Source organism: Pipistrellus kuhlii, unplaced genomic scaffold, assembly GCF_014108245.1.
Source record: "Pipistrellus kuhlii isolate mPipKuh1 unplaced genomic scaffold, mPipKuh1.p scaffold_m20_p_13, whole genome shotgun sequence".
NCBI lineage: Eukaryota > Metazoa > Chordata > Mammalia > Chiroptera > Vespertilionidae > Pipistrellus > Pipistrellus kuhlii.
Genome location: NW_023425438.1, coordinates 20,767,385 through 20,785,952, shown reverse-complemented (window position 1 = coordinate 20,785,952; position 18,568 = coordinate 20,767,385).

Sequence of the window (18,568 nt, the reverse complement as noted above, 5' to 3'; positions counted from 1 at the left end):
CAAAAAAACACCAAACTGAGTTATATCCACCAGTTTAATTGTACTCCTTTGAATCCAGAAGAAAAAAAAAATCTCCCTGGCTCTTTCCCCTTTTTTAGCCCTTGGAGATGTAAGAAAACTTGTTCCCCTGGAGCCAAATGCTGGAAGCTGAAAGTACTCCGGGTTTGATTAATGTTAGAGAACAATATTGATGAATGTTTTTGAAAACATGGGGAAATAGAAACACTGAGTAATAACTTATTTCATTGCAGTGACTTCAAATGACAACGCATTATTAGTCTTAAAATAATTGTAATTCAATATCAAAATAGGGTCTTTCATATTTTTTTTGTTAGCTGAAGTATCATTATAATCTGTTTTTTCTTTTTTTACTTTTTAATCTTTATATTTATAAGACTTTATTTGAGCCCAAACTGGACAATTGTTGGAAACCAAAATCTCAACTGTTTCCTAACCTGTTTTTAAAAGGCATTTTTTTTCTTCTGCATAAGGAAATTTTGGAGTAAGAGTTTAAAAGAAGAAAGGTGAAAGCCCAATTTTAAGATTTATATATATATATATATATATATATATATATATATATATATAAATCTCCAGTAAAAAAATATGCTTTTATTGAGCGATCATTTAAGTGTGTTGTACTCTCCTATTGAAAATTAATTAATGTAACTAATCACATTGTTACAGTAGATAGCTATATAACTTGAATTTCATTTGAACGTTTAATAAACTTTTTAAATATTTTTAAAATTGACTCTCAGAGAGGAAGGGAGAGAGAGGGAGAGGGAGAGAGATTGATTTGTTGTTTCACCCATTCATGCTTTCATTGGTTGATTCCTATAAGAACATGACCAGGGATGGAACCTGCAACCTTGGAGTATCGGGATGTATTGGGAGGTCTCTCTAACCAACTATCGATAAGTTACCTGGCCAGGGTTTACTTGATGATTGAAGTCTTAAGGGAATCCTATCACTTTTTAAATCTGTAAATCTGAGTTGCTATACCTACCCTGTTTCCCCGAAAATAAGACATTGTCTTATATTAATTTTTGCTCCCAAAGATGCTCTAGGTCTTATTTTCAGGGGATGTCTTATTTTTCCATGAAGAAGAATACGGTACACATTTATTGTTAAAAGAAAATAAAGGAAATTTATTACCTGTATATGGTACGGTAGTACGGTAGTTGTCAACACAAACCAGACAAACTGTGAATCCTACAGTATCAAGAATTTACTCATTTATTCAATGACAATCAGGTCATCATCTTCTGGAACATCATCATAACAATCCAATTCCTGAATTTCCTGGACTCCATTTCTTTCAGAATCAGTGGACCAAATCTCTCATGTTTAGCAATAGCATTCTGAGACAGAGCCTGGGGGGCCTTATTTTTGGGGGGATGCCTTATATTTCATTCAGAAGGAAACCTGTAAGTAAGTCTTATTTTCGGAGGATGTCTTATTTTCGGGGAAACACGGTAGTTTTGGAACTTTGTGATCTGTTCACCAACTTGAAGTTAAAAGAATAGTATATCAAATCAGGAACAAGTTAACCAGATTTTTGGTGTCTTCTTCATTTCAGGAAGTTGCCCACAGCCAGCCTCTAAACTACACATACTGTACTTTTCACAAGAATAATCTAACTGGTTATTGTGGCTATACTTGCAAAATGTTACATCGCCATGTCTTAATCTGTTTTCCAATCAAGTTGATAGCTGTTTATTAAATTGGTCATTGTAATAAAGTGAGTTGAGTAAACATGATTATTAAATAAATGACAAATACCACACTAAGCTCTGACTCATAATATCTGAGCATACATCTAAGGTATTTATTTTTATAGCTCATTAACACCTCAATTTGTCATCACTGCTCAAAATTACTCTCATTTAAAAAAATATTTTTATTGATTTCAGAGAGGAAGAGAGAGAAAGAAATATCAACGATGAGAGAGAATCATCCATTGGTTGCTTCTGCACACCCCACTCTGGGCATGTGCCCTGACCGGGAATCGAACTGTGACCTCCTGGTTCATAGGACGATGCTCAACTATTAAGACACGCTAGCCAGGCAAAGTACTCTCATTTTTGCTATGATTGTGAATCTTGTGTAGTTAACAGTGCTATATTTAGGAATATTTCTTAATATTTTTGTAAGATGTCAACCCAAGTATATCTATTACATTTTATAGATCTTGCTTTTTAATTTTGACAAGTCAATTGACAGATAATATTTGACTGAGAAAGAAATATGACATGCCCTGGCCAGTGGGGCTCAGTGGTTAGAGTATTAGTCCCCACACGCTCAAGGGTTGCTGGTACCATTCCAGTCAAGGGCATGCACCAGAGTCGCAAATTGGTTCCCTGTCCCAGTTAGGGCGTTTGGGATCCAACCAGGTGGTATATCTCACATGGATCTTGCTCTCTCTCTCTCTCCTGCCTTCCCTCCCTTCTACTCTGTCTAAAAATCAGTGGAAAAAATATCCTTCAATGAGGATTAACAAAAGAAATATGATAAGATTAAAAACTACATCTAAATATTTTTTGAATTTTTATTATTATAAAAAATATTTTTATTGATTTCAGAGAGGCAGGGTAAGAGAAAGAGAGAGAGAGAAACATCAATGATGAGAGAGAATCATTGATTGGCTGCCTCTTGCACACCCCTTTCTGAGGATCATGCCTGCAATCCAGGCATGTGCCCTTGACAGGAATTGAACCTGAGACCCTTCAGTCCACAGGCTGATGCTCTATCCACTGAGCCAAACCAGCTAGTGCTATTTTTTGGATTTTTAAAGTAATTTTTAAAAAATTTTTTTATAGTTGCCATACAATGTTAGTTTTGAGTATACAACCCAGTGGTTAGACATTTATATAACTTATGAGGGATCACCCTGATAATTCTAGTACCCATCTGACACCATACATACTTATTACAATATTAATGACTATATTTTCTATGCTGTACTTTACATCCCCAGGACTATTTTGTAATTACCAATTTGTACTTAATTCTTTCACCTTTTCACCCAACTCCCTCTCCCATCTGGCAACTGTCAAAATGTTCTCTGTATCTATAAGTCTGTTTCTGTTCTGCTTGTTTATTTTATTTTTTAGATTCCATGTTTAAGAGAAATCATATGGCATTTGTCTTTCTCTGACTTATTTCACTCATCACAATACGCTCCAAGTCAGTGGTTTTCAACCAGTGTACCATTGCTCACAACTGGGTGCTGCAAAACATTTAAAAACATGCAGGGGCACTGACCTCTCTTCCCCTATATTATCAAATAAAATAATAAAAGTCAATAGCCAACACAGTAGTTGTCTAGTGTAAATGCGCTGTCTTGAACCATAAATATATAGGTCATATAGAGTTGCATCTTATTGGTCATGTTGCATAATAAGGTTGTTTCTGATTGGTTAATTCTTGGTACCAGAAATTCTTATATACAATTATAGGCACTTGATTTTTTTAAAAAGTCACTTTGGAGTAAAAAAGTTGTTAATCACTATTATTTTTGTTTTTTGTTTTTGGTAAATCCATCAAAATTACACCTTTTTTTTTTTTTTTTTTTTTTTTTTTTTTTTGTCAAATCAGCAAAAAATATTTTTGATTTTCCACAGAATTCTATTAATTGGTTTATGTGTGCCATGAGATGAAAAAGGTTGAAAATCACTGCTCTGGATCCACCTATCTATAATAATAAAAGTGCAATGTGCTAATACATCTCTCACTTGAGTATTATTTTTATTGAGTTTCCAAGAACCTTAGACACTGAGTAACATATGTACTACTTCTTTATCCATGCATCTACTGATGGACACTTAGGTTGCTTCCATATCATGCTATTGTAAACTAGTGGCCCGGTGCACGGGGTGCTGAGAAGGGGTCCCTCAGCCCAGCCTGCACCTTCTCCAATTAGGGATCCCTTTGCGGATGTCCAACTGCCATTTTAGGCCCGGTCCCACAATAAACTGGCAGTCAGACATCCCTCTCGCAATCTGGGACCGCTGGCTCCTAACCGCTCACCTGCCTACCTGCCCGATCGCTCCTAACCCCTCTGCCTGCCTGTCTGATAGCCCCATGACCTCTCTGCCTACCTGCCTGATCACCCTTAACTGCCTCTACCTGCCTGCCTGATTGCCCCTAACTGCCCTCCCCTGCTGGCCTGATTGCCCCCAACTGCCCCCCACTGCTGGCCTGCTTGCCCCCAACTGCCCTCCCCTTCTGGCCTCATCACCCTAACCACCTCTGCCTCAGCCCCATCACCATGGCTTTGTCTGGAAGGACATCCAGAAGGTCTCCAGGAATGTCTCCTGGCCTAATTAGCATATTACCCTTTTATTAGTATAGATAATGCTGCAATGAATATATGGATGTATATGTCTTCAATTAAGTGTTTTGGGTTCCTTCAGGTAAATACCCAGAAGTGGAATTGCAGTCCTTCTTTGTCTCTTGTCGTAGCCTTTGTTTTTAAGTCTATTTTGTCTGGTTTAAGTATTGTTACCCCAGCTTTTTCTTTGTTTGATTTTGAAATTTCTTTTTCCATCCAAAGGTCTTTTAGTCTGTGTGTGTCTTTCCATCTGAATCAAGTCCTGTTGACAACAATTATAAGGGCCTTGTTTTCTTACCCATTCAGCTACCATGTCCTTTAATAGGAGCATTTAATCCATTTGCATGTGTAGTAATTATTGATTGATATTTATTTATTGCCATTTTATTATTCATATTTTAATTAACATGAGTTGGTTGCTTCATTAAAATTTTCATTTTAAAGATAAGACCAAAATGAAAACTACTGAACTTATACTCTTCAACTGGAAAGAATAAAAGAATAACTGTAATTTTATTTTATTTTATTTTATTTTATTTTATTTTTTTTAAATATATTTTATTAATTTTGTACAGAGAGGAAGGGAGAGAGATAGAGAGCCAGAAACATCGATGAGAGAGAGTCATCAATCAGCTGCCTCTTGCACACCCCCTACTGGTGATATGCCTGCAACCGAATTAAATGCCCTTGACCGGAATCGAACCCGATTCCCCAAGCCAATGCTCTATCCATTGAGCCAAACCGGTCTCGGCGAATAACTGTAATTTTAAAATAGCTTCAATAAAGCAAATATTATTCTTATCAGTACTAATGGACTATATTGAAACAAGGTAAAAAAAATATATAATAATAAAAGCATAATATGTTAATTAGACCAGATGGCAGAACAGTGGAGCCACCGCCAGGGGTCCTCAAACTTTTTAAAGTGGGGGCCAGACCACGGTCCCTCAGAGAGCTGGAGGGCCGGACTATATGAACTACTAATTCCTACTGTAACACCTCGGCTGCGCTCACTGCCCAAAAAACTTGTTGGGCCGGATCAGACTCCTCTGCGGGCTGCATGTGGCCCGCGGGCCGTAGTTTGAAGACCCCTGGTAGACGAACTTCCGGACGACCTTTTGGATGAAGCCGGGGCTGCTAGCTGCTGCAGCCGCTGTGGCCTGAGACAGCCTCGAGAGCTGAGGCAGCTGCCCAGCTGCCATGGCTGTGATGGCTGAGTCCCTTGCACGAGTTTCGTGCATTGGGCATCTAAGATATATATGTATATCTTCCTTCCTCTTCCTCTAAAAATCAACTAAAGAGTTATTGCCTTAAATAATAGCATATTGTACTTTGATTTCAGCAGCATATTTGACCTAATACTGCTATAGATAAGATAGAAAAAATGGACTGTACACAAAGTATGCTAGAAGAACAGAAGGCAGTCAGTGGGACTAGTATTTGATGATTGAAAAGGGAAGTGCTTGAGGACTTTAAAAGAGCTCTATGGCCGAAACCGGTTTGGCTCAGTGGATAGAGCGTCAGCCTGCAGACTGAAGGGTCCCAGGTTCGATTCCGATCAAGGGCATGTACATTGGTTGTGGGCACATCCCCGGTGGGGGGTGTGCAAGAGGCAGCTGGTCAACGTATCTCTCTCATCGATGTTTCTAACTCTCTATCCCTCTCCCTTCCTCTCTATGAAAAATCAATAAAAATATATTTAAATAAATAAATAAATAAAAATAAATAACATAAAATAAAAGAGCTCTATGTTTAGAAGGAAAGTAAAGAAATAGTTTGGAAATGGCAAGCAGGACATTTACTACACTCCCAGGCCCTGGGGTGCATAGGATATGAGGGGAAAAGTAAAACCAGTTTCTACTGAGAGGACTGCTCAGAAGATGTGGTGATTGGGGCAGCCAGGTAGATTTATTTCCAGGAGGTGGCGGGAATGTTCAGAGAAGAGGAGGGGGCTACCACAATCTTTGAGAGTGACAGATTTGGAATTGCAAAGGGTACAATGGAAGAGTTTGGGGAGGGTGAAGAGGGGGTGTTTCAGACCAGGTGAGGAACTCAAGGGCACTGGGCTGAGAATACTATGTTGATGGCTTGGTTTTATTAAAAAAATATATATCTTCATTGATTTCAGAGAGGAAGAGAGAGATAGAAATATCAACGATGAGAAAGAATCATTGATTGGCTGCCTCTTCCAGGCCCCACCCTAGGGACCAAGCCCTGCAACCTGGGCATGTGCCCTGACCAGGAATCGAATGGTGATATCCTGGTTCACAGGTCAACCAATGTTCAACCACTGAGCTACGCCGACTGGGCTGGATGGCTTGTTCTGACAGTGACCATGGTAAATGGGAATATGAGGCACGTTACGATTAGCCTGACAGGATCTTCGAAAGAGACGAAGCATGGACCCGAGCTGTGTGGATTTTGAATAGTTAGTAGGAAGATCCAGGAGCTTCAGGCTGACTGCCCTTCCTGCAGAGTGTAGTGGTGGTGGCAGAGTGCAGTGGTGGTGGCCAACTTTGTAGAAAGGGATGGAAATGCTTTCTCTGGGAGGATATGGTAAAAGAGGGGTTATGGGTGACCAATCATAGATTAATGACCTCCTGAATAGTTGAGTCGCGATCATTAGTTTTTCTCGGGCACCTCCTTTGTGTATGACTTAACCATTCAACGCTATAAAAAGAATATTGTTCTTCGAACCAGCCAAGAGAGGAACCAGTTGGCTCCAGAGGTTGTGTCCTGGCTTGAACAGAAGGAAATAGAATGTGGCAGACAGAGATGAACCTTAACCTTTGCTTTATCAGGATCAGAGGGAGGGGTGGGGTCCGTATGACGGGTCATTTACAGTGTATGCCACAGCTCTGATAAAACCTGAGAGCTGTATTCCATGTTCTTCCTTAACGACCTCTCTGAAGCAACCAATCAGGCTATGTAACTGTGAGGAAGTTCCCTCGCGTGGCAACCGGACAGTCTAACGAGACTGTTTCCATGGCTTCTGTTGCTGGCTGGGAATTATTGCATTGGTGGCTTGCAAGGCAAGATAAAGGAACAAAGGAAATATATGTGCTTATATTACCTGTATGTCTCGATAGGGATGACTGAGATGTCTCCAGAAAATCAGAGTGTATGATAAGAATAAACTAAATGTTACAAACATAAAGTCATCGGTACTCTCAGGATGAATGAGTTATCGTGGCATAGTCCAGCTGAAACCGGCACAACGCACATTGATGTGTACATTACATATAATGTATATATAATGACTCAGATCCTACCCGACCGGACGATGTTCCTGGGAGTCTGGGCTGTCCCCGGTTCTGGGCCTAAGAACCAGCAGTCCTTGAGGATTGCGTGAATAAGAGAGAGAGTGATTGCTGTGAATTGGAAGGAGGAACTGAAAGAAGAAGAAAATATAGAATGTGGATTGAGGAAGACAGGGGAGGGAGGATGTCTTTGTTGGTTCCCTGTCTGAAAAACTGAAGGGGAACTTCCAGGAGTCTGTAGGGAAGTCTTGTGAACTGATAAACCAATGACCACATTTGCATTCCTGTGCAGGCCTTATTAGGTGAACAAGCAACAGGTTATAATAGTGGGGGGCAGTGGTGATGGGATGATGACATAAAGTCCTATAGAAAGCAAATCTGCCCTGACTCGATAGCTCAGTTGATTTAAGCATCATCTTGATACACTAAGGTTGTGGGTTCGATCCCTGGTTATGGCACATACAAGAATCAACCAATGAGTGCACAAATAAGTGGAACAACAAATCAATGTTTCTTGTTCTCTCTAAAATTATAATAAAAAGGGAAGGAAGGCAAATCTGTGGTTAGCATTTCCCCCATTACCTGCAGCTGACAGAATTTGCTGAAATACTGCTAGCAGCTAAATGGTGGTGAGTTAAATCATACAGTTGGGGCACTCTTAGGTACCAAGTTTTTATCTGTAATTTGCTCAAAAGGACAGCTAACCCCCACTCAAAAAAAAAAAAAAAAAAAAAAGCATGTGGAGCTAAATGCTACAAATAACTCAAAGAATATCTCAGATTGGTGAAGGACTGGTGAGCCATCTTGACGTGAAGACACTGTGCTTCTATCCTTAGGTACAAAAGGCTTTGTAGGAAAACCCAGAGGATCTGTTGCATGGAGATAGCTAACCAGTGAAATTGTGCCAACATGGCCGAAACCGGTTTGGCTCAGCGGTAGAGCGTCGGTCTGCGGACTGAAAGGTCCCAGGTTCGATTCCGGTCAAGGGCATGTACGTTGGTTGCGGGCACATCCCCTGTAGGGAGTGTGCAAGAGGCAGCTGGTCGATGTTTCTAGCTCTCTATCTCTCTCCCTTCCTCTCTGTAAAAATCAATAAAATATATTTGGGAAAAAAAAAAAAGAAATTGTGTCAACGTGGATTAGGACACAGGCATAATTTAGCTTTTCACCCCAACTGGCCCACTCTTGTAGAAACAGTCTGTGATTAAAGTAATTTAAAAATTTGTATTTTCCAGTTACTATTGACATTCAATATGTGGATGAAAGGGGCCACATGCTGACCTGACAAACTCAGGAAAAGCCTGCATAGCAGTCTTGCAAACTCAGAAACCTACAGTAACCACAAAAATTGAAATTAAACTTTAACTAAAAGCAGTTATGGTGGGCAGTTACATCCTAGGCCGGTATCTTCACTGACAAGGTCAACCTTAACTGAGCCTGTCTGTCTTTTTGCTTCTAATATAACGTATCCTTGAAATGTCTGGGTAACTTGTAACTTCCTTTATTCTGGGCTCCTGGGGGCACAACCCAATGTGGTGGGCACCAGGACTTACACCACAAATTCCTTCATTATCATGTTAATTGTTCCTGCACCCACCTAAGTATGTGTCTATCATTTTACTTTTTATCCAATCCCAGGGATTTCCACTCATTGCTTTCTCCCACCTTTCTAGTCTATCTCCGGAGCATTATCTCAATTCATTGAGGTCCTGCTTCCTGGCATATATCAACAGTTTGGCTCAAATAAATTCACAAAAATTCTTTACATGTTTCAATGTTATTTTTTTATGTTAACAAATATTATTTTGTATTAGTTTCAGGTGAAAGGCATAGTGATTAGACAATCACAGACTTTACTAAGTGATCCCCCAGGTATTTTCAACAATCCACCTGGCACCATACGCAGTAATTACAATGTTATTGACTATGTTACCTGTGCTGTATCTTACATCCCTGTGACTATTTTGTTACTGCCGATGTAAATTTATTTGATGCTTGTTGTTGGGCATAACATGGGGCCAAAAATGTAAAAGCTGGCCTATGAATAAGCCTTAAAGGGGTCCAAAATTAGCTAAAGAGAATTGTATTTCAGGACTAATTGGTGGGGAGAGAAGATAAAATCATTCCATTTTAATTAAAAAAAAAAATCAAACTTTGGCCGAAACCGGTTTGGCTCAGTGGATAGAGCATCCATCGGTCTGCGAAATGAAAGGTCCCGTGTTCAATTCCATTCAAGGGCATATACCTGGGTTGCGGGCACATCCCCAATAGGGGATGTGCAAGAGGCAGCTGATGGATGTTTCTCATCAATCTTTCTAATTCTCTATCCCTCTCCCTTCCTCTCTGTAAATAAATAAATAAATTATATATATATATATATATATATATATATATATATATATATATATATATATATATATATAATCAAACTTTGAGGCTTCACCCTAGTCCTGGGGAAATTCATTCACAAGAAAGGGTTCTTAGGGATCTTGATCTCCATACATTCTCTTGAGGTGTTGCTAGCTTTAGTAGTGAGAGAGATATTCACACAGATAGCTCCAGTCCATAGAATCAATAGAATCAGGGTTGGTCTGACTCCCATCCAGTTATAGATCATTGGGAATGTTAATGAAACAGACTGCTCTCTCTTTTGAAGCTTAACTTTTAGACTCTTCTTACTCTTGAGGGGTTTCAGAGCCGTATTGGGCAACTGGTCTGAAATCTTCCTCTGTAGTTAGTTAATTCAGCTGATCATTTAGAAAGGAAGAAAAGGAGAAAATGAACACTTGGTAAGCATTCACAAGATGCTTTCTTTACATTATCTTATTTAATCTTCACAGAGTCTGTATTATTTCCATTTTACAAATTAGGGAACTGGTTAGGCCAGCGATTTTCAACCAGTGTGCTGCAAGAGGCATACTGGTGTGCCCAAATAATTGTTTAAACATGCAATACCTGACTATTTAGTCAGGGGCACTGACCTCTTTTCCCTTAGGTAGTCAAATTAAAAAAAAAAAAAATGATAGCAGCCAACACAACAATAGCCATCTGGTGTGAATGGGAAAATTATACCTATTTTATACCTTTTTTTTTTTTTTTTTTGTCAGAGTGGCAAAAACTATAGTTTTGGTGTACCACAGGATTTTAATTAGTTTATGTGTGCCACGAGATGAAAAAGATTGGAAATCACTGGGTTAGGTCAAGTTAGGCAAAGTCCTAGATCCCACTAAGGTATGTTCGACTTCAAAACTTAAATTCTTTTCCCCACACTATGTAGCTGCAGGGCTATCATCTCTAAATTTTATGTCTTAACCGTCAAAACTTAGAGAGGTGTTTACTTGTGTTTCAGATGAGCTCTGGCACTGAATAACTTCCCATTGATTCTCACAGGAACTTGTAGTGAGGTGCTCATCTTTACAGGGCCCTTTATTCTTTGAAATGTGGTGTCATACTTCCTATCTGAAAGGCTATAACATAGTTCGTACTTTGCTCGCTTCTTATAAAAACGCCCATAAGAATGAGAGTAATAAAGTAGCCAAGCCCTTGTAACTTCAGGGGCCTTCCCTGCCTGCTTCCTGCTAGGGGTTGGTGGAGGACAGAGAACCCTACCTGGTGGCCATGAACTCCCCACTTGCTTTGATTTGCAGCTGATTTCTGATTCTTACCCATCACACTAGCAAGCAATTTATAGAAACAAAGCCTGGAAATATATACACAGAGGCACTGGGCATAGGTCTATCACATAGGTATGTTTATGTACAGATCACTCAGAATTCAGAAGCTGTATTGGTTGTGAGTCAAGGGTCACACCACATCAACCCATGCCCCCATGATGTAGGGGGGTGATTCCAGATGAGAACTTGATGTAAAAAAGCCCTCTACCAGTACTACTTATTTCAAGAAAAGGTTCTCTTTGGTCCTCCTTGCAATTGCAATGAGATCAGTAGTTATTTCTGAATGTGGAACAGACTGCAAAGAGCACTGGATGATATCTTAGTCACCACTCAGACAATGCTCTCAGTGTAGCCTTGGTCAGATGGGAGTTCATTCATGCCCAACAGCGTTGGGTTAGTTTGCGAAGGCTCTGTGTTACAGGTCAGTTCTGGTTGTACTGAGATGCACGCTAACCCAGTTAGGCATTCCTCCACTCCACCCCGCAGGTGCCCAGCCCAGTGGACTTCGGCTCCATGCTCCACCCCTCATCTGTCACAGCTATTGTTGGGGTGCTTACTCTACCTAATCCACACCCCAAAGTGGGACCCTAGGTTCTCTGGCTCTTTCCCTGGACACAATCCTAGGCTCAAGCTCTCTGCTAGGAAACTATTAAAGAGCATCTGCTAGTGAGGGGGACACCTCCCGGATTAGATATTTACATTATAATGCAGGCCTTCTGGGGAGAATGTTTTATCCAAAAGAGCCAAGTGATGGTGGGAATCTTAGGCACAGAAGCGTGTCATAGATGTGTTTGAGGCAGTAGGGTCAAATCATTCCACTAGAGCTCAGGGCTGGCATGAGATTAATTTCTACCTTGTTTACTTAATACATATTCACTAAGCACTTAGTTACTTAAGTTACTCAACTCTGTACTAAGCATCAGTGGTGGCCAGGAAGTAAAAGACATAGGCGCTTAAGAACCCCCAGCTCATTTGGAGAGATCAAACACATACATTAAGTTAAAAATTAAAGAGCTATAGCCCTGGCTGGTCGGGCTTAATACTTAGAGAACCAGCCCTTGGACTGAAGGGTCCCAGGTTGGATTTCCGACCAAGGGCATGAATTCGATCAGGGTGTGAATGGGAGGCAACTAATCCATGTGTCTCTTTCATGTCTATGTTTCTTTCTCTCTTTCCCTTCCCTTCCACTCTCTTAAAAAAGAAAAATCAATGTAAAAAATATCCTTGGTTGAGGTTTAAAAAAATTACAGAGCTACATATTAACATCAGACAATAATACAATATTGAGCTTTTTAGAAGAAAAATGCATCATGGTACCCAAATCCACCATGAGACTTGTGTCAGAGGAGTCCATAAACTAAATCTCCAGCAGAATATTTCAGGGGAACTTAATTGTTTTTCTTTCAGGGCTCCAACGTTCAGTCTGGCTACTGATCTCCTGAACACCAAAGAGAGTGATTTTTTAAAAATGTATATTTTTCATTGATTTCAGAGAGGAAGGGAGAGGGAGAGAGAGATAGAAATATCAATGATGAGAGAGAATCATTGATCGGCTGCCACCTGCATGCCCTACACTGGGGATTGAGCCCGCAACTTGAGCATATGCCCTGACCGGAAATCGAACCATGACCTCCTAGTTCCTAGGTCGACACTAAACCATGCCAGCCAGGCAAAGAGAGTGATTATTATTGGAACATATTCATGGTAGACCAATGAGTAAGCATTTCAGCTGAGAGAGCACTCTGGCTACTAATAAAGCATCATCATTATTATATTTTAATTTCTCATCCAAGTCCAGATGAACAAATTATAACAATTTAGATCTCAAGCTATATTTCAATAATTTGTGACTTCATATCTAGCTTTAGCACACTGAATGCAGTTATCAACCCTAAAGTTTACATCTGAGTCATGAAAACTGAGAGAAATATTACTTGTGTATCAGCTAGCTCTGGCACTTACTGACTTCAGATTTGATCCCAAAAGATGCTTCTACCAGTACACCAGGTCCTCAAATAATGTCATTTTGTCATAATGTTGAGATGATATTCTGTAATAAACAAGACAGGGTCCATCTGCTCAAGGAATTTCCAGTCCAGGACTCAGGCAGGTGAGAAGCCTACAGTGGAAGGCAAATGGTGCAGTCAAGGTGCTAGGAGGAGGGACTGCTCAAATTGTCCTGAAGATGAACAGGAGTTTGTCAAGCCAATGAGGTGGGAAGAGATGAAGAGAGAGGATTTGCAGCAGAGAACATCTTATACAATTTATAAAAACAGGGAGCTCTTTTCAGTGACACCAAACCATAGGCATCTCTTAGGACAGTAGGCATAAGCACTGCAAGACAGAGGGGAAGAGAAAGCCCTGCCACAAGAAGCGAAAATATGACTGGGACGCCCTGCTGCACACCCTAAGATTGGCTCCCACCGCATGTACACGGTTCTCATGCGGGAAGGTGTCTAGATATCCTGTGCCGCCGCCGAAACCAGTTTGGCTCAGTGGATAGAGTGTCAGTCTGTAGACTGAAATGTCCCAGGTTGGATTCCGGTCAAGGGCATGTGCATTGGTTGCAGCTGGTCGATGTTTCTAGCTCTCTATCCTTCTCCCTTCCTCTGTGTAAAAAATCGATAAGATATATTTTTTAATTATAAGAGATAAGCTAAGAAAAAACACATGTCTGAAGCTAAGAAAAAAGGTTTCAGATAGCTATTGATATATGGATAGATATTAGTGCCTTGAGGCTGGATAAGGGCAACTTATCCGGGGCTCAGAGAGTTGTACTGGCAAAACCAAGATGATTGATGGGTCTACAGTGCATCCAATGACTAAATGGTCGGCACCGAGGCCCTAGTAAAGAACTGCATCGTGCTCATTGCCCGCACACAGCACGAGTCCCACTGGGCACTGCCCCTGGGCCATGAGAAGGGGGCCAAGCTGACTCCTGAGGAGGATGAGAGTTTTAAACAAAAAATGATGAAAGAGAATTCAGAAGCAATATGCTGAAAGGGAAAAGAATGCCCAAATCAGCAGTCTTCCAGAGGAGCAATTCCAGGGGGCATTATTTCTTGCATGCATTGCTGGAGACCAGGCCAGAGTGGCCAAGCAGATGGCTGTGTGCTGGAGGGCAAAGGGCTGGATTCTAGCTGAGGAAAGTCAAGGCAAATAAATCCTCCTCCCTCTCACCTTAGCTCACGTAACAAAGGTGTTTATTGTTCTAAGAAACAACAGCAACAAAAATAGGGAAACTGGGTGACAAGTTTGGGAACTAAACGTGGTTGAATATAGTGAGGTTATAGGGTACATAGGGGGAAATTATGGACAATGAGGCTGCAGGTAAAGGGCAGATGATAAGGGTGTTTGTATTTATCTAAGTGATGACTAATCCAGGGAGTGATGTGGTTAAGAGTGTGGAAAATTTCCTTTGGTTGTGATACAGAGGACTGACTGGAGGGGTAGAGGGCTGAGACAGGGAGACCATGTGAAGGCAGAGAAAAATCAAGAGCCCGAACTGACGTTGGTGGGGAGGAGGTTCTGGAAAAGAGGACACAGACCTAGGAGATCGCATGAGAGGTAGAGTCAACAGGTTGTAGGAGATAAGAAAAGGGAACAAGCCCTGTCCAGAGAGCTCACTTACAGCATTGCCTGAATACATCAAGGTTGTGGGATCAATCCCCGGTCGGAGCTCTTTAAGAATCAACCAGCCGAAACCGGTTTGGCTCAGCGGTAGAGTGTCGGTCTGCAGACTGAAAGGTCCCAGATTCGATTCCGGCCAAGGGCATGTACATTGGTTGCAGGCACATCCCCGGTAGGGGGTTGCAAGAGGCAGTTGGTCGATGTTTCTCTCTCATCGATGTTTCTAGCTCTCTATCTCTCTCCCTTCCTCTCTGTAATAAAATTAATAAAATATATTGGGGGGGGGGGGGGAAGAATCAACCAGTGAAGGCATAAATAAGCGGAACAACAAATCGATGTCTTTCTCTCTTTTTCTCTCTCCTTCTCTCATTTGCCCTTTCTCTCCCTCTCCCCTCTCAAATCAATAAAAATTTTAAAAAGAAAAAGAAAAGGGAGCAATTTTGGAGGACTCTAGTTTTCTGGGCATGGTGACAGGGTAAATGGTTGTACCATTTACAGAGATAAGGCGTGAAGAGAGGAAGCAGGTTGGGCAGGAGATTCTATTAAGAGAATAAATTCATATTTGAGTGTGAGGTGCTTAGGTACAGATACTTTAGTACATGTCTAAAGCTAAGAAAAAAGTTTTCAGATAGCTATATGGATAGATATCTAAAGTCATAATTGAAATTGTATTATAAGAATGTATGAATTAATCATCTAGGAAGAGAAGGAAAGAAAGCTGAGACTGGATCTCTGGGAATACCAATACTTAAGGGACAGACAGAGGCACTAGAGGCTTTACAGGATATTGAGAAGAAACAATTTGGACAGTTCAAAGAAATTAATTCGCAGAGTTCAAGCTAAGGCAAGAACTAAAATTGTCCATCATGGTTGACCACCAGGAGGTTGGAGTGATTTCAGCAAGAGAAATTTCAGTGGAAAATTGCGAGGAGGAACAGAATATAGAGTAGGTGGGACTAGATTGGAGAAGAAGAGATAGAGCCTTACCCTGACCTTGGAGTAAAAACTGGAGGAAGGTACACTTCAGGTCTACAAATATTTATTTGAGAATTCACTATGTCTCAATCTTTCAGTTGGGAACCTACATAAGGAGGTAGAGAACTAAAGGAGATATATGTGACATAGTCACTGCTATTGACAAGTGCTCATGCTAATGAAAGAAACAATAATAATGCACTAAAATGAATGCCAGAGAAGAGGCAGAAGTGGAATTTTGAGATCACCAAGGAGGATCAGAGAAGTGGATAAGGGGTATGGAAAAGAATGGTGTGAGATGAATATGTATTTTTTTCTAAATATATTTTTATTGCTCTAACTGGGTTCACTCAGTGGATAGAGCGTTGGTCTGCAAACTGAAAGGTCCCAGGTTCGATTCTGATCAAGGGCAAGTACCTTAGTTGCAAGTACAACCCCAGTAGGAGATGTGCAAAGGCAGCTGATTGATGCTTCTCTCTCATTGATGTTTCTAGCTCTCTATCCTTCTCCCTTCCTCTCTGTAAAGAATCAATAAAAAAAAAATATATTTAAAATGTATATTTAATATATATATTTAAAATATATATATTTAATATATATATTGTATATAATTAATTTCAGAGAGAAAGGGAGAAGGAGAGAGAGATAGAAACATCAGTACTTCCTGCACTTCCCTACTGGGAATTGAGCCTGCAACCCAGACACGTGCCCTTGATCAGCATTGAACCCAGGACCCTTTAGTCCCCAGGCCAACGCTCTATCCACTGAACCAAACTAGCAAGGGCTGATGACTATGTATTTAATCAGGGCACCCAGAAACACCTGAATCCTGGTCTCAACCAGCCACCCCTTTCCTACATCCATGCACGTACCCCTTCCAAATCATTCTTTACATGACAACCAGAGGAATCTTCTACAACACAAATCTGATTACCAAATCCTTATTCCAGTGGCTTCCCTCCCGTTGTCTAAGGATGAAACCCCCATTCCTGACATCCTCAAGGCTCTGCAGGATGTGGTCCCTGCAGCCCAAACAGCCTCAAGTCCTTGCCACGCTAGTCTTTCTTCTCCTCCAGCACGCTGGGCTCTCCCTCACCCCTTCCCCTCGCTGCAGAACTTTGTCCATGCTCACCTGGCCCCCACATGCAGTCTGAAATGTTCTGCCCCTCAGTTTTGTCTGATTAGTGCCCACTCATCTCTCAAACTTCAGCATGATCCTTAATTCTTCTAAGATATTTTTACTGACTCTATTGGGCAGGGCAGATCCACTTAGAGTCCCAAATAGCTCTTTTTTTGTGGTACTTTTTACATAAGTAACTTAGAGATTATTTGAATAATGTCCATCCCTCACATTAGACTAAGTCCTATGAAGTAAGGAGCAGGTCTTTGTTGTCCATTATATCTTCAGCAATTAATGCAATGCCTGGTTTATGAGACAATAAATATGTTATGTATAAACAAATAATGGAATGAATGAAGGTCCTGATAAGAAATACATTCACAAAGGTGTATGGCTAGAAAAGGAATATAATGTTATAAGTGAGACTTTGACCTTAAAACTCAGGTTCTAAGGAGGATACAGAAAACAAAGACAGAAAAATATGAGGAATGACTTTTGCTTGGGGTAGGAGTGACCTAAAGTCAAGAACCAAAGACTTGCCTTTCCCTAATTTCTTACCTAAATCTGGCTCTTCCCATTCCAGAGAGTATAGGCCAATGATTCAAGAATGTGATGACCCAGCTCTGGCCAGGTGGTTCAGTTAGTTGGAATATTGCCCCATACACCAATAAAGTTGCGGATTTGATTCCAAGTCAGGGCACATACCTAGGTTTTTGTTCGACCCAGTCAGGGCTCAGACTGGGGAGACAACCAATCAGTGTCTCTCTCTCTCCTTCCTCTCTCTCTAAAATCAATAAACATGCCAAAACTGGTTTGGCTCAGTGGATAGAGTGCCTGCCTGTGGACTGAAAGGTCCCAGGTTTGATTCCGGTTAAGGGCATGTACATTGGTTGCAGGCACATTCCCGGTGGAGGGTGTGCAGGAGGCAACTGGTCGATGTTTCTCTCTCATCAATGTTTCTAGCTCTCTATCCCTCTCCTTTCCTCTCTGTGAAAAACCAATAAAATATATTTTAAAAAATAAAATCAATAAACATTTCCTTGTGTGAGGGTAAAAAAAAAAAAAAAAGTGATAACCCAAACAATAACTACAATGTTTGTCCCTATGCCTGGATATTCTCAGGTCAAATGTGATATGTTTTCATGATGGGTAAAATTTGAGCATACGTGGGGGTTGAGTGGAAGGAGTCCAGGGAGAAGATGGAGATATAGGAAAGAGAGATGGATTCGGCTTCTGCTGAGCAAACATAATTGGCCTTATCCACATCTGGCCTTGCTGGATACTGCTGAAGGAAACCACATCACAGAGCAGTTTGGTGAAAATGACTGGATACATTCAGGCTTGGTGGTTTATAGAGCTGATGCTCCAAATGGACCAGGAAGTGAAGGTATAATTTTCAAAAATTTAAACATGATTCTGATACAAATATAAAATGAACATGTGTGAAAGATTCATCAATTAATAAGTGAACCAGTAAGATGGTAAAGCTTTTTCCAAGAGCATTGAAAGACTGCATAATTATCAGAAAGAAAAACAAAAGGAATATTAGAATATAGTTATTAAGTTAGATACA